Here is a 16287-nt window from a genome sequence, read left to right as displayed (position 1 = left end):
CCCAGAGTAGAGGGTTGGGACAGCTGCATGCTAGAGGGGGGTGCTGGTGTTGATGCCAATGGTGCCAACTGCGAGCCTGTTGAGGCAAAGACCCTCTCCATCACCTGGAAAGCAGCCCCACCCGAGGGATAAGAGCCCAGAACCAAGAAGGACAACCTTGGAACCAGGGTCACACCCCACCCTGAGGAGCCCACCTCCAGGTGAGGAGCTCCGGGAGGACCGGTAGCTGCTGGGGGAGCAGTAGCCATAGACGGTGCCAGAGAAAAAATAGGTACTGACCTAGGAGCCACGGTGCCGACAGCCCAATCACTGCTCTGAGAGTACGCCAGCTCCAGTGGGGCCGATGCGACAAGAGTAGTCGGTGCCGACAGGGGAGGCTCCACAGTCGTAGCCAAGACAGAATGCACCGGAGTGGCTATCGGTACTGAAGTCTCTGGGGCCTGGGAAGAGGCCGGAGGAGGATATACAGGTGAATATGCCATGAAAGCTTCCATTCCAAGAGGGAAGGAAGACCTAGCAGGGGTGGGCAATACTCTAGCTGCCAAAATCTGGTCCACAACCCTCACTACATCTTGTTCTAAAAGACTCCTGATGGATTTGAAGAAGGCTGCCAAAGGAGAGTCAGGTCTCTCGAGAAAAGGACTAAACTGGTGTCCCATAAAGGGGTTATAAGTGGGAGAATATCTGGTTTTGGGAAGGTGTTCGACCTTCGGAACCAACGGAGTCAGAGTCAGTGCAGCCGTACAAGACATCGGCATTGTGGCCGGGGATGCTGCCTATGCAGGTTCGTTAGTCGGAGCCTATCTCAAGACCAAGGTTGGCACTGAGGAGGATGGTGCCGAAGCTGGTACAGTGGTTGGAGTCAAAATTAAGGGCATCACCAGGGGAGAAGACATGGAGCCTGGTGTTGAAGTTGTCTGCACCGAAGGTGCGGGAGAAGTCCAGTGTCGCGGAGGATGGAAATGTAAGAACTGAGTGACTCCGTTTCTCTTTATGTTTCTTAGTCTTAGGAGGTGGTGAGACCTCCGACCCAGAAAGAGCCTCCGAGAAGGCAGTTTTCATCATACCCTTCAGAATTAGCTTGTTCTTACATTCAGCCAATGTACGGTTGCTGAAGCTGGAACAAATATCACAAGAAGCATTGATGTAGTCAATGCCCAAACAATAATCGCACTGAGCGTGACCGACTGAGTTGGGCATTTTACGCCCGCACTTATCACACTGTTTAAATCCTAATTTTACTTTTTCAGATATCATGAAAAAACACACTATAGTCCTAAACTACAAGATAAACAACCAAAAAATAACAACAGCAAGGTTCGAGAAGGAGAGGGTTTTTTTTTTTTTTTTTTTTTAATACAGATAGAAAGCCAACAATGGTATTTAGAGATACCACAAAGTGGTAGCAAAAGGTCTACCAAAGGTAGTGGAGAGGGACGAGGTATAACAAAAATTACCAAAGGTAGAGGGTAGGATATAGAAATAAAGTATATGAATTTACAGACGAAAGACAATATTTTGGGAAAAATGACTAAAGGACGGTACTGATACAGATAATCACAAAAAAACACTACAGTTAGCTTGAGAGAGAAGGCTTGGCATGTCTGACGAGGAACATGGCAAATGAGATCTGAAGAGACTATGAGAGGGGCATTATGGGTAGGTCTTGGCTGAGAGTTTTTGCCTGGCACGTGCTTGGTAATGGCCATGTCAGTTCCGAGGATGTAACCAAAATCCAAACAGTAAGGAATGAATAAAGATTTACAACATCAGATGTAAAATTTACCACAACAGTAGATCCTTGAATGACTGCAGAAGCCCACACTACAACCCCTGCATTATCCTTCCTGAAACTGCTCCCCAAGAAAAATACAAAGCATATGTGGTGACTGACTGCTTTGCAACAGGGAGGGAGAAGGGGAAACCTGGATTTAAGGTTATCTGTCATTTCTACCAAAAGATTAATCTCCTGACAAACCTCAACATCAGGATTTGAAAAGATAAAACACTGTTAATGCTGGGACCAAAGAGAATTCACATACCACTGTATCCTTCACATGGTCAGTCTTGCCAGGGAATCATGAGAATCAGACTAAAACAAAATGCAGTATTCCTTTGAAGTGACCAAAATCGGAGTGAAAAAACTTAGAAATAGCTCTAGATAAAGATATTTTTTTCCTGTGGAAGAAAAGTTCTTTGAACTGTGGTGTCAAGATGACATCCCATGAACAGATCTACTTTACATGGTCAACTTTTCACAAAGTCGACCTTCATATGGCCGAGACCATATGATCGACTTTCGGAAAGTAGACCATGTAAAATAACCACAAAAAACACAACAAACACTTACCTTAAAACTGTTATGAGGGGGCAAGCCCACCTGAACCCGCCCCGTAACTTATACCAACTCCGAGATTGCACTACAGTGTGGAAGAGGGACATTTTCCCATTCCGCACTGTACGGAGATAGCAGTTCCCCATAGTCGACTTTTCAAAAGTCGATCATATGGTCTCGACCATTTGAAAGTCGACTTTGTGAAAAGTCAACCATGTGAAGGGGACCCCCCCCCCCCCCATGAACACAATCCTGTGCCAGGGAGTGAAGAAAGACTTCTGAATGCTCTCTTGGAATCCCACCTAGTGTAAGAGATTTATCACCGAACACACAGATTCCTGACACTATGAAAAGGACTCTGTAAAGATAAGCAAGTCATCTAAATATGGGAACATGTGGATACCCTGTAACCTGAAATTAGCTATAACTAAAGCTAGACACTTCATAGATGCTCTCAGAGCACAGGATAGTCCAATGGCTAAGACAGAAAACTGATAATGTGCTCCAAACACACAAAACCTTAATAAATGTCTGAAGTCTAGATGAATAGGGATGTGATGATAAACATCGTTTAAGTGTAGTGTTGCCTGGAAACTTGAAAGAGAAAGGAGAGGTAACAGGTTGTGAATGGACATAATTTTGAATATGGGCACTAAACCTCTCCTCCTCCACTATTTCCTGGTTTACAAGCTACCTCACGAACAATCAGTCAAATGGCTCATAGCCTATCCCCCTGGGTGTCGCTCAAGGTTTAATTTTGGGTCCTCTTCTTTTTAACATATTTACTAAACAACTTCATACAGCCTGTCCTCAGTCTTCCCATATACAATATGCAGATGAATCCACCATCAATACCACTGCTGACAGTCGATCTGCTTTCCCTCACTCAAATCTCCTTCAACCTCACTGAGACTTGGCTTTCTAACAACCAACTCAACCTAAACCCCAAAAAGACTAAACTCCTTCTATTCCTACCCAAACTTTACATGATTTAAAATCCTCTTTCACCATCACATCTCTTAACAACACCATCATCTCAACTGAACCCCACACTAAGCTGCTTGGAGTACTCATTGATGACCAACTTAAATTTACCTACCATGAACAGTACTGTATAAAGAAAACCCACCAAAAGTTTGGCCTACTTAACATAAATAAAAAGTTCCTCACCCCTAACTTTAGAACCTCACTTGCCCAAGCCTATTTGCTTCCCAAATTCCTATATTGCCCCCAAGTCCTTACTAACTTACAGTTCTCTCTTTTATCTAAATTAGAAACTAGATATAACAGAGTTGCCAGATTTGCTGCTAACATGCCATCTAAATCCCATCACTGCCTTGCTCTCCAGAATCTTAGCTGGTTAAAATTTCCTAACCAACAGCTACTCTCAGCTTCTTAATCCACACCATCCTTAATAAGTCCTCTTCTTGCCCCAGTCTATCTTCTCTTGTCTTTCTCTATAATCCACCTCACCCCCTTGGAAGTGCTGACCAATGCCTCTTACAGATTCACAAGCCCAAAAAATCTTATGGACAAAACCTTTACTGCTACCTTCCAGCTCTCTCATGGAATAAGCTTCCTTTGGCTCTTAGAAACATCACTCATGCCCAAGTTTTTAACACAGCTCTCCAACAATATCTTCTTAGCGCTAGGAAATGTCAGTGTAACCACCTCACCTAAATAGGGTCTATAATCAGCCAACACTTAAAATAGTGAATGCTGATTTATCGACCCTTTAAAAGTGAAAGCAGACAATCCCAAAGACACGGTACAGCGATTTTTTTTTTCCCAGGGAAAAAAAACTGCTGGGCTGTTTTTGAGACTTTGCCATTTCCTCCACCGTGGTGCGATCTCGGAGTTGGTATATTTAAGTATTGGTGGTGTAGGGGGCACAGCCTCCCACATCGGGGGGTGTGGGGGCAAAGCCCCCCATTTTATTTTGTGTTTTTAACTTTCTTCGTCTTCAAGATTGTTAGCTTTCGCTTTTAAAGGGTCGATAAATCAGTTTGCTATTTTAAGTGTTCGGACCCCCTAAATATTCCCTCCTTCCCCATCCTACCTTTCCTCCTTTTTACACCTGTTTTTCTTCCCCTCCCTCACTTCTCTCCACTTCCTTCCTTCCCTACTAACATCCAATCTCCTCCTAATTTTGTGTATTATAACATTTCTACTACTCTCTACCTCACTCCTACTCCTGCCCACTCACCTTACTCTTCTTCCTTTTCCTCCTTAACCTCTCTGTCTCGCTTTCCTAATTCAATCTCTCTGTTAACTAATTCCAAACTCCCCTACTTGTTCACCCTGCACTAATCCAATTTTCCATTACATATTCATCTTATGTGAATTCTCTTCCTCACTAATATCTCTTCTCTAACTATAATTGGCCTCTATACTTCCTCTGAAATATTTTCTACATCACTGATATTATGTACCGATTTAATTGTCTATATTTAATATATCTTCACTTGTTCTATTTGTACTAAAAAGCCCCTTTGTTTTATGCTTTATTACTTGTCAACTGGAACATTATTTCACTTTGGTTTTGCAAATGTTTAACTTGCACTATTTGTTACTCTGATATCGACAGTGGATATAAAAAGTGTACACACCCCTGGTAAAATGCCAGCTTATAGTGATAGTAAAAAAAAAAAAAAGAAAAAGAGAGACCACAATTAATCATTTCAACTTCTTTTTGTCATTTTTTTTATATCAGAAAAACCTGGCATTTTAACAGGGGCGTGTGCACTTTTTATATCCACTGTAACTATTGTATAACTTATTGTTCAACTGCTACATTATTTTAACTCTGGAATGTTTCTCCCAGGGCCTCCGCTGAAAAAGGGCACATGCCCAGACGGACATTCCCAGTCAACAAATTCAAATAAATAAATAAATAATTTTCTTTCCCAAAACTGACAAGAGTAACTCTCCCTTGCCCACTGAGAGGACCCCAACAGTCAAAGAGGACATGGGTGTAGGTGCTACACCAGAGGGATATAGGGTAAAAATTGAGTGGTCTGAGGTACAACAAATGGCCACAGCAGAGTTGCCCACCTGCAGCTGAGGCAAACTGCTAGCCTGCTTTGGTGACAACGGCTGTTTGTTTATTTTTTTTTTTTATTTTTGTGGCTGGAAGAAGGACCGACTGTGGGACAAGTAGTCGATTCCTGGGAGAAGGCAAGAACCAATTGTCATTAAATACTACCAGTTCACAAAAGTTACTTTTTTAACAGTAAAAAACATTGAAAAGCACTTTAAAACATTATTCCTGTCCCACAAAAGTAAAACACAATCTGTCCACAGAAAAAATGTTTTCAGTTACTTTACACCACTTTAACTGACTGAAAAAAAAACGAGCACTCCTTTTAAACATCCATTACAATCTTGAGACAGTCCATGAAAATACAACATTCCTATATTTAAAATAATTTTCATAAAGAGAAAGGTAATAAAACATCAACAAAATTAAGTCTTTTCACCAAAGGGAACTTATCTGCCCACTAAAAGGAAGGCACAAGCCAACCATCGATCCTCAAAAGCGTCAGAGGAGTGTATTCTTCAGTGGCAGCAAAGCTCTGAAGAACTCTGTATCCAAACTTAACTTTTAGTCAGTTCAGCTCGAGTTGCCTCATACTTTGCAAACGTGGAAGGTACCCTGAAGCCTTGGACGCTGACAGTCTGTTACATCTTTGGCAGGATATAACTTGTATAGCTAAGACTACTGCAGCAGTGATCAATATGATGACCATCAGATGTGTCTAGACTGGGGGATATGGGTGAGTTCCCTGAAGGGAATAGAATTTTCTGTCCACTGCCAAGAGTACACCCTCTGAATTATTCTCGGCACCTATTTGTCTGAGACTACTTGTAGCTAGGCTGCTTGGTTGTGCAAAACCCTGGGGAAAGAAAAACATGGGATAGCCCAGTGTCATCATACTCATTCTTTAGCAGGGGATTGATCCTTTTCAAGAAAAGATACCCTTTTATTTGGCTTGGAAGCATTATCACCCTGCTATTTCTGTTGGTACCCAACTCTTTTTAGGCTAGGAATTTTGTTTGTTCTGCCCCTTGAAGCTGGATGCCTTATATGGGAACAGTCTGTGAATATGAAACATTGTAGATACCCCGTGCATTAATTTACCTCCATCATCCCACTGTTTGGGAATCTGGGTAGCAGCAGGACCAGACACAAATTAAAAACTTAAAGAAGCATAAAAAATTTAATGTTTTAAATCCTCAGAAAAATTCTGATTATTTAACCAAGCATACATTCTAAATACAACAGAAACAGCTGCATTTCTAGAAATTTAGTCAACATCTTCCAAGACACTTCCCAAAGCATATTTCAAAACCTGAGTCACACTAGAAACAATCTTATTCATATAACACTTCTGTTCAGGAGGCAAAGATGAAATAAAGTTATCTGAACTCTAAGCACATACCTGTGAAGGAGTCAAGAAAGACGTTAACGTTCTCTTGGAATCCCACTTTGTGTAAGAGACCTCTCACCCAAGGAAGAGATTTCTGACACTTTGAAAAAGACTTTGCGGAAATAAGCAAGTTGTATAAATATGGGAAAATGTAGATACCGTGTAGCCTGCAATTAGTTATAAAGTAGAGTTATATAAGTTGAACTTACCATAATAATAGATGTTTGAATGATCACTGCTGCAGTAGCCTTAGCTATATGGGTTATATCTTGCGAAGGATATAATAGCTGGCCAGTTTCCAACACTTCAGGGCACCTGTCATGCGCCCAAACTGCCAAGCAGCTTGAACTGAACTAAAATATACGTTTGGTAGTAAAGCCTGTCAGAGCTTTCCTGCCAGCAGAGAGAGGGAGGCTCATCCCTCAAAGGACAACGCTAGGAACAACAAAAAATAAATATTCACACCCTGGAATACAAAACACACCAAACAACAAGAAGGAAGGAGGGAGTAGATACTGCAGCAGTGATCATTTTAATATTTAGTGTTTTAATAAGTTCAGCTAAGACAACTGTGCTATGGTCATCATATTGATCAATTCTGCAGTAGCCTTAGCTAAATACATTTGGGAGGTGGAAGGGGAGGAGTCCAGGAGACCCTGGAGAATGATACTAGCAAAGGTTGAGTTGGACATAGAGAAGGAATCAAGCATATAGTGCTTTGTAAAATTATGTACAGGGGACCAAGTAGCAGTTTCTAGAATACTTCTAAAATCCAACCCTTTCCAAAAAGTCAGAAATGAGACTAAGGCCCTGGTAGAGTGGGCCTTGACCCTGCCTGGAAGAGTTTGTTATGGTGAATATAACAAAAGCCTTAAACAACCATTTGGAAACGGTCTGTTTTGACACAGGTTGTTGCCTCTTCTTACCTTCACAAGAAATGAACAACAGATCTAAAGATCTGAAAGATTTACTTCTGTCAAGAAAGTAACTGAGCTATCTATGGACATCCAAGGTACGGAGTATCCTTTCTCCCTCATTTTTAGGTTCAAGAAAGAAAATGATGAGATGGATAGTTTGGCTTAAAGTAAACTCAGAATCCACTTCAGGCATAAAAGAAGGATTAGTTCTCTAAGAAATCCTGTGTGTATGGCAAATGAGAAAGGGTTTGACTCACAATAAGAGCATGCAACTCAGATGAGTCTACTTCAAATCGTTGAAATCCCAAATAATCAAATCCTACTTCATTAAGATGTAAATAGCGAAATCTCACTTACACAAACCGTCACATCATCGAAAACAATGCCCAGGAAAGGAACTACTTGGCCACCATGAAGGTATTTGTCGTTTTCCCACTATAGTGTGAGCTTGGAGTTGGTATATTTAGTTGGGGAGGGCACAGCCCCCCCCCATGGGGTTTGTTGGGGAAAGCCTCCCCCCCCACTTTGGTGGGTTTGAGGTACTTTATTATGTGCAATTTGTCCACGGTGGTCTAGCAGTTTCTTTCCCAAGCATCACTTTTGATGATGTGACCGTTCGCGCAAGTGAGGTTTCGCTATTTTCATCTCGATGAAATGGGATTTCATTATGTGGGATTTTGATGCTTTGAAGTAGGCTCTTTCAGATACCCTACTTGAGGAACCCCCCCCCCCCAGATGGATCAAATCTAGGAAGATGCCCTAATGTAGTTTCCACTCACAAGAGTCTGCCCTGGTTCTCCTTAGCTTCTCTACCACCTAATTTTGCTCTGACAGAATGAGGATGCATGTAGAGTGAGACTGTGCTAAGAAGCTACATCTCAAGCTAACATGGCTAATCTGTAAAGGGGTTATGACCTGATCCCCCTTGCTTGTTGATATACCACATGATGGTGGTATTGTCTGTAACCACTTGAAGAAGTCCCAGGGACCAAAGATGGTTCACAGAGTGAGTGCCTTGATCAGGACAAGCGTCTCCTTGATATTTATGTGCTTGCATCTGGCCTTGGTGTCCCACACCCCCTGCGCTTTTATCCTTCCTGAAAATGCTCCCCAAGCAAAACCCAAAGTGTCTGTAGTGAGTGACTGCTTTCCAGCATGGTGGGGAAGGGGAGACCTGGATTTAAAGATTTTTGTTGTCTCCACCAAAATACTTTTCTTCTGGCAACCCCCAGCACTGGGATTTGAGTAAGATAAAGGGTGTTTAAAATAGATTTAATACTAACAGAGTTAGCTAATTGTGAGCACTGTGCATGTTTTCACATAGGTAAAATGAACAGGATGTTGAATGAATCTCAGAACATTTGTCTGATACTGATAGAGAGATATCTACCAATGCATTAGCTAAACATGTAATGGAAAATGATAATAGACATACATTTAGTTTTAGAGCTGTTAATTCCTAGTGTACAAGGTAGGAACATTAGTTTGAAAACTGAATGTCGGAATATAAATGGGATTAATTATCTTGGTGCAGATAGATATCCAGGGCTTAACAGCTCTGTTAGCATTAAACCTATTTAAAAGAAAGTCTTCCTTAATTGTTTGAACTATGGCTGCTTTCCTGGTTGGTGTATTTTTGATTGTGCATTTAGTCACGTTATTTTTAGACTTTTTTATATAAATAGACTCTGACTGACACTTGTTCTTAATACTGATAAATAGATATTTTAGAAAGCATGTATGATATATTTTTTTTATAATTTTAGTAAAATTGCTGATGGGGTAAGGAGTTTCCAGAACTTCAGATTGAAGCAGATAAACAATAGAAATAAAAGTCACAACTAAATCATGGTTCTACATACACAAGGCAGTCTTGAATGTTCAGCTGATATCACAGAACTTCAAATCCCCAAGCCAAATAACTGTCTAAAAGCAGTATTAAGCATACAAGCAACACATCAATACATTATAATACCCGGGTAAATTAGCAGTAGTAGTAAATCGTAAATTTATTAAAATAAAGCGTTAACATATATATATGTATGCATATTTTAAATAAAACAAAAAGAGATCAAATGTATATAACAACATAGGAAGGAAAGTTCCCACACGGATCTTATCTGAGTCTAAAAGCTGAAATCCACCAATGCAGACTGCTGCGGAGATTCAATTGCAGGATTCTTATAGGTTAAGCTTCCCTGATGGGAGGGACTTTCTGTCACTGGGAGTCAGAGGAGGGAATTCTGAGCTTTGGAAAGCTGTTAGTGTGGGTTTGTACAGGCAAAGAACCCACATGCTGTTGAGAGTGTGTGAATAAGGAACATCAAACAATATTCCAAAAGGAAAGAAAATTAAGGCAAAATAAGTAACTGAGGATGTTTCAGAAGTGGTCAAGGGAGGTAGAAGAGTGAAAGGCAATGCAGATAAAGAAAATATGTCAATGTGAATGGAGACTTAACAAATCAAGAACAGATAATGAGATATATTTAAATAAGCTGCGCAAAGAACTTGAAGAAAATAAAAGAATGTGAAACAGGACACCTCTCCAAACAGACTCACAATATTAAGGGAACCCTTCGGCTTAAACTGGGCATGATTACAGACAAAATTGGAAGTGATACAGTAACTGCAGAAGATAAGAAGAATAGGTGGCAGGAACATATCATAGTATGTTCTCCAATTTAGAGCCAGACATCCTGAAGTGTGAAGTTAAACTGACCCTACAATACCCTGTTATCTATAAGGCTACAGGAAGCAATGGAATTTCAAACGAATTGTTGAAAATCCTGCAGACTGATGCTGCTATCACGTTACTCTTAATAATTTGTCAGCAAATTTATAAAAACACACCAGTGGTTAATGGACTGGAAAAGGTCAATATTTATTCAAATTCCAAAAAAGGCAATGTACAATATCACTGGCTCAGCAGGCAACACACTCACCTTTGCTGCTGGGAAATCAAAAGGCTGTGAGTTCTACTGCCACCTCATCTGACTAGATTAATTTAGTTTGGCAGTTAGCACAGAGGATTAAATGTATGAATCGTTGATAAGCTGCTTCTGGTGGTACAGGGTTTGAATCCCTCAGCCTTCACTTGCCTACTTGCCTCACAGAACAAACAGGGCTTTGCAGCAACTAGGCTAAGCTCCTCAATGGTCTACTGGGCTGCATGCCTAAGTAACTACATATCAACTTATGAGCATATGAAGGGCAATACTAAAGTGTGCACAAATTATTAAACAATTGTACATATTTCACAACAAGGTAATGCTCAAGATCCTGCAAAGCAGATTCCAGCAATATAAAGACAGAGAACTGTCAAATGTATACGCTGCTTTCTGAAAGGGAAGAAGATCCAAAGATCAAACTGCCGGTGTCCACCGGATAACAGAGAAATATGGGGTAGCTAACTGTGGGAAGTTCTTAAAGGACCAAGAAAACCAGGTCACCTTATTTACCTTATCGGGAATATGTATGCAGGCCAAGAAGCAAGAATTAAAACTGAATATGAAATAACTGACTGGTTCAAGACAAGGAAAGCAATGCAACAAGCTGTAGATTGCCATATAAATTGGATAATTACGGAGACAAATACAGCATGCAAAATGTGGTTAGAAGAATAAGATCTTGCAATCAAAATATCCAGGGGAAATATTAACACCCTCACAAATGCTGAAAGTGATGATGAAGAGCCTGATGATGAAGGTGAAAGTAGAAAGCGGTGAGAGATCTTCTTCTAGGCTCCAGGATCTCTGCAAATGGTGAATGCAGCCATGAAATTAAAAGATGCTTTCTTCTTGGGAGGAAAGTTATGACAAATCTGGATAAGATATTAAAGCACACATCACATTCAACAAAGATCTATATAATTAAAAATATTATTTTCTCAGTAACAACATATGGCTGTGAGAGTTGGACTATATATGTTTTGTGATGTTGGGACAAAATGTTTTGAGAATTTTGGACTGCAAGAAGATCAAATCTGTCAATACTTAAGGAAATAAACCAAGACTTTCAATGGAATGTGTAATGGCAAAACAAAAACTGAAATTCCTTGGCTATTTCATGCAAACACAGGATTCACTAGGGAAAACAGTGATTCTGGGAAAGATCAAGAACAAAGAAGATGGGGGCTACAGAGGCTAGAAAGGATAGACAGCACTGTCAAAGTAATGAATATGTAATTGTAAGAACTTACAGAACCACTTATTGACAGACCTGGTAATGCTAACGTCATGGAGATCACAAAGTGTTGGACTTTGCTTAACAACAAAAATATAATGATATGTCTTAAGATTCGTTGGTCACTTAGAAAAAAACTATCCACAACCACAGAAGAATAATACCAGAAATGACATCTTCTTCTTCTTTCGGCTGTTCCCGTTAGGGGTCGCCACAGCAGATCAACTGTTTCCATTTCTTCCTGTCCTTTGCATCTTGCTCTGTCACACCAACCACCTGCATGTCCTCTCTCACCACATCCATAAACCTTATCTTAGGCCTCCCTCTTTTCCTGTTACCTGGCAGCTTCATCCTTAGCATCTTTTTTTCCCAATATACTCTGCATCCCTCCTCAGCACATGTCCAAACCAACGTAATCTTGCCTCTCTAGCTTTGTCTCCAAACCTTCCAACCTGAGCTGACCCTCTAATATACTTATTCCTAATCCTGTCCATCCTTGTCTCACCCAGTGCAAATCATAACATCTTCAACTCTGCCATGTCAAGCACTGACTCCTGCCTTTTTGTCAATGCCACTGTGTCCAACCCATATAACATAGCTGGTCTCACTACCCTCTTGTAGACCTTCCCTTTCACTCTTACTGGTACTCGTCTGTCACAAATCACTCCTGACAATCCTTCTCCACCCACTCCATCCTGCCTGTACTCTCTTCTTCACCTCTCTTCCACACTCACCACTACTCTGAACTGTTGATCCCAAGTACTTAAACTCATCCACCTTCGCCACCTCTACTCCCTGCATCCTCACCATTCCTCTATCCTTCCTCTCATTCACACACATATATTCTGTCTTAGTCCTGCTGACCTTCATTCCTCTTCTCTCTAGAGCATATCTCCATCTCTCCAGGGTCTCCTCCACCTGTTCCCTACTCTCACTACAGATCACAATGTCATCTGCAAACATCATAATCCACGGGGACTCCTGTCTGATCTCGTCTGTCAACCTGTCCATCACAAATGCAATTTTAAGAGTATGTAAACATACTACAGTTAGATAAATTAACTTCAAGCTTCTCTGCCTTGTCACCCACAACCTCCTCCAACATGATGAATTATCCGTACTTCAACCTCCTCCAACATGATGAATTATCCATACTTCCCAATGTGATCAATCACCTTAGGGCAAATTTTAAATCTCTCTTAGAGGTTAAAAAAACTAGCTCTATGGATCCTAGTGATGTGCCAGGGTGTATCCTTTCAATATAAAACTCTGTCTTACAGACCCACTCCAAAATATGTTCAATCACAGCCTCAAAGCATGAGAAACAGCTGTACTCATCCCCCTTCATAAGCGTATTTCTATTAATGATCCCAGCAACTACAGACCAATAAGCCTCTAAAGCCTTGTCTGCAGAACAATGGAGTTTATCATTACAGACCACATAAATAAACACAATGGCAGCATAAAATCATTCAAATGGTTTGTGAACAGTAGATCCTACATGATTTATCTTGTCAACATCTTTGAAAATGCCACTAAGTTTTTGGATGACGGTAAAACTGTACCTACAGCAAACTTTGACTTGGCCCAAATCTTTAATACTATCCCATACTCTGACATTATTGACAAACTAAAGCAAACAGAATGCAAATCCCTATGTCATCCCTAGATAGCAAACTGGTTCACAGGTAGAACCCATCAAGTCAAGACTGCGGGCGCTCTTCCAACCAAGAGACTTAAGAGGTCCCACAGAACTCTATGTTATGGCCACTCCTATTTCTATAATGTCAAAACCAAACTCCGGGATCTCTGGTTGACCAAGTATGCAGATTCTAAAAAACTTGAAGTTATCATAAACTCTCCAAAGGACTCCTAAATCGGTGGAACTATCACATACAAGAACATACTGTCAAAATCATGCTCTAAGGTTAAGTTCAAAAAGAGTGCAGTAATGCATCATTTGGAAAACACAACCACTCTAGTACCTACTACATATCAAACACCCCTAAGAACTGACACAGTTATTAGTGATCTAGGCAATGTCACCAACAATGTATTGTACTCTCCGTCAACCACAATGTTTCTAAGGTCATTAGCAAATCATTTTGTATAGTTCCACTGTTTTTCCAGGGTATATCCATAAGATGCAGGGATATTACCATCCCTCCCTTCTCCTCCTTATTAGGCCCATAACTGAATATAATGTTCCCTTTGGTATGTACCACACCAAACATGATCTATCAAGAAAGACATTAACACCTCCATATTAAGAAAATCAACGGCCTAAGCTCTAGCACCATATAGCTCCCTCTTTATTCTTAATCTCATACAAACCCCTACAGGGTGACATCTGCCTGGCTTATAACAGTCAAATGAACCCTGTCCTATGTGACCAATAACACTTTCACAAATTGTGCAACACCATAATCACCCATACTGCAGAACTAAATTTCCACTGCAAAACGAACAGCACCTGCTTGTGGGACAGATGCCTCTCTCAGAAAATGCCTCTCCACTGCATAGACACAAATTCAATTTTAAACAAAGTAGCTCCTTAACCCTTGTCAAATTTTACCTGGAAGAGTGGATGAGATATTGTAAATATATACAAGGGTAACCCCTTAAGCCCTTATGGAAAGAGGTAACATGTAGTGGGACCTGCCTAATTAGGCTAAACATGATCTGCTCAGATCAACTACCTAATAATAACCTATGAACCTATAAAAAGTGCAAGAAATGGATAAACCCAATATGCAGACTTAATGTGGCAGATAATAGAGGTAGGAAACTCTCAAGGTGAGTACTGTAACTTAATGTCCCTACTCCTACAGTGGTAGGTACTGCACATTTACCAACCACACACACACACACACACACACACACACACACACACACACACACACGCACACGCACATACACACACACACGCAAGCTTGTATAAATCAGCATGCATTACTCTGATGCATTAAATGCTGTGCACTCATATGCATTATCCTGCTGCATTAAATGTTCTGTATGCATAAATTGTAACGGTATTGTCAATAAATCATTTCCAGTTTAAAAAAATAAAAGTAGTGTGAGTTGCAAGTTTTACCTGAGGCAAAGGCAGGCCTCCTTTATGGCCAGTTTGAAAGACTTCTGTGTACTTCTTAATCCCACTGCAGGTTGAATTAAGTCACATTCTAGCCTCATCTTGTTCTCATCAAATTGACCTGTAAATGATCATACAACACAGCAAATTAATTCAAAAAAGGGAAATCATGGTTAATGTGCAAAACAGAGTTAAAAACTTTTCTTATCCATGCTGAAAAGCCATGAATCTCTAAGGTTTAGCAAAAAAAAAAAAAAATCCTCCTTGAAAGGGGCAACTGTTGCAGTTATAAACTACTACATTACTAAAGCCTGCATGCTGTGTGGGTTTTCAAATCATGCAACCAAATTTAAAATCTCTCCTAAAATTTTGGGACTAACTGGAACTACAGTCCATATCTCTGGGATATCAATGTAGAAACCATTTACCACTCATAATGCTTTGTTATCCCAATCTTTTGATAACAGAGCCAAGTGGTCTGACATTTGTTTGCAGTTTTTTAAGGGACCGAGAAGGATTTGAGGACTACGAATGGGGTTCTGGTAAAGGGGGTAAGAAGTGTGGCATAGTCATTACTGCTCCTTCCTTACTAGGGCTCCCTTTATGATCTGTTTGCTACTTCTTTTACGAAAGCCCTTTTTAACCTCTTGTCTGCTTTGCTTTATCCTGACATGGTAAGAGGGCCAGTGATTTGAAGAAAAGTTACTACTGCATCTTGGTAAAAGATTCTGGAACAGTTTTTTAACTGAAGTCACTATTTTCCTCTTCATCTCCATTTTGTTAAAAACATATCTTGGGAAAGGGATGTCAAAAAGGGCAGTTCCTTATCCAAGGGTGCACTGAAGAGCTGCATTTTCACATCTACTGGCAGAGGTAAACAGACAGGTATGTCCCCTAATGCCTGCTCTCATAGCAGCAGCCCTAGGCAATGCATCCATAGCATCATAGTAGCATGACTGCTCACCTGCACAGCGCTTTATGTAAGGCTGACTAATTTCAGAGTGGTATTAGTAATGTCCCCTAATGCCTCACTCAATTGTCAGAGACACTGCCAAATGACAGCTCTGAAACCAGGAATGCTGACATGTATAGCTTCTTCCTAAAGTAGTTTATAGCAGAACTGAATATCAGAACATGCATTTACGGGACTGGGACATGGCTCTAAGAGCAGCAACTGTAGACAACTATAACATGCATTGTTACTCTAAAAAAATAGTTAAAATAAAGATTTTGGAGATTACCAAAGTCCATTTACATTCATAAATAGTACAAGAAGAAAAATATAAAGTAAATTCTCTCAGAAGAAACAAAATTACTGTCAGAATTTATCTA

General features: G+C 40.4%; 1 protein-coding gene across 1 annotated transcript in view; it reads right to left on the bottom strand.

Annotated features, from left to right (window-relative positions):
- The window catches only part of SEC22C (SEC22 homolog C, vesicle trafficking protein), a 717172-nt gene that overhangs the window by 569131 nt on the left and 131754 nt on the right, over window positions 1–16287 (bottom strand). Inside the window, exon 2 of the mRNA XM_044066059.1 lies at window positions 14959–15076. The gene's annotated coding sequence lies outside the window, so the exon portion shown is untranslated. The remainder of the gene's footprint in view (window positions 1–14958; window positions 15077–16287) is intronic.

Source organism: Protopterus annectens, chromosome 3.part0 (genome assembly GCF_019279795.1).
Source record: "Protopterus annectens isolate FY-2018-M chromosome 3.part0, PAN1.0, whole genome shotgun sequence".
Taxonomy (NCBI): Eukaryota; Metazoa; Chordata; order Ceratodontiformes; family Protopteridae; genus Protopterus; species Protopterus annectens.
The sequence above is the reverse complement of the archived record's forward strand: the minus strand, read 5'-3'. Positions and strand labels throughout refer to the sequence as shown.